The sequence below is a fragment of the Geospiza fortis genome, unplaced genomic scaffold (genome assembly GCF_000277835.1).
Source record: "Geospiza fortis unplaced genomic scaffold, GeoFor_1.0 scaffold576, whole genome shotgun sequence".
In the NCBI taxonomy this organism is placed as follows: Eukaryota; Metazoa; Chordata; class Aves; order Passeriformes; family Thraupidae; genus Geospiza; species Geospiza fortis.
In genome coordinates this window covers 163,590-164,896 of record NW_005054603.1, presented here as the reverse complement: position 1 = coordinate 164,896, position 1,307 = coordinate 163,590, and the positions used below count along the sequence as shown (strand labels likewise).

Sequence of the window (1,307 nt, the reverse complement as noted above, 5' to 3'; positions counted from 1 at the left end):
CTCCCACGTCAGGTCTGTGCTGATCCCATAGGGAGGGGTTCGGTTTTCTCTCCAAAGGATCCCCCCCTTCTGTTCACACCAATCCTTAGGACAGGGTCTTTCCTCTTGGGAGCCTGGCTTGATCCGGGGGTGTCGATCCTGCCCCCCACACCTCAGCAGCTGTTTTGGGACCAGAGGCACATCTGGGACTGGGTCCTACTTTAGGGAGCAGGGGATCCCCAGGTGCTTCTCCTGTGGGGGATGCCGGGGAAGGACCAGGCCAGGAGCCCCCAAAGGTCACCTGCACTGGGGTGGTGGCCCCAGTAGGGATGCAGACCCGGTGCTCCTAAAGCAGAGGTTGTCCCCTCATTGCCCCTGCTTCCAGCTGGGGAAACTGAGGCGCGGGGAATGTTTCAGGACATTCACTGGGAGCCTCTGTCCTTTTATTCCAAGTTGCTCAGCATGGATGAAGGGCAGGTGAGAGCTGGATGGGGACGCAGCAGTGTCCCTTTGCCAGGTGGTCTTGTCCCATCCCTGTGGAAGAGCTCACGGATCCTGGCTCTGCATCAAACCCGGTGTCCTGCTCTTGGACACAGGAACTGTCCCTTCTCTATTCCCTTCCCCGTTCCCTTCCCCGTTCCCTCCCAACCTTCCCCACACAGCCGAGGGTCTCAGATTTACCCCCTCCAGCTTTTCCTGCCCGAGCAGCAGCTTTTTCCAGCAGAAAAAGCCTGAACGCCGCTGCCTTTCCCGGCTCTGCATGGATGCAGGCAGGAGGCGGCCGCCCCGTCCCGCGCCCTCGCCGCGCTCTCGCTCCCTGCTGTTCATTCATTCATTCATTGATTCCTCCTCTCATTCATTCATTCATGCCTCGGCTCCGTGCGGCCATCCGGGGATGGCTCCCTGTCCCCAGGCTCGGATTCCCTTCCCTGTCCATCCCTTCCCATCCCGGGATTTCCGCGGGCAGCTCCGCGCCGGGCCCGCTGGGTTTCACTGGGGGCTCAACCCGGGGCGCTGTGAAGCGGCTCTTGTGGAGGCTCCTGCGCGGAGCTGCGAGAGGGGACAGGGGTGTTTTTTCACCAAACAAACTCCCAGGGAACGCCGGGCATTAGCAATGAGGGGTCGCAGCCAGGAAAATATTACCTTTCCCTTGGAGTGCTGACTGCGGAGGAAATTCTCACATTTACAGCTCCGGCGAGCCCGGCGCTCATGGAAAAGAGGGGGCGGCTTTGATTTCGCTCCTCTCGGTGGGTTGATAACTTTGGCAGCCCCCCCACCTCGCCTCCATTCCCGCCGGGAAGCGGCCACCGGCGGAGGCCCCCGCCCGG

General features: G+C 61.4%; 1 protein-coding gene across 2 annotated transcripts in view; it reads left to right on the top strand.

Annotated features, from left to right (window-relative positions):
• Positions 1-1,307, top strand: part of LOC102043042 (cytochrome P450 26B1) — a 21,263-nt gene that overhangs the window by 13,503 nt on the left and 6,453 nt on the right. The gene's annotated exons all lie outside the window — the stretch shown is intronic.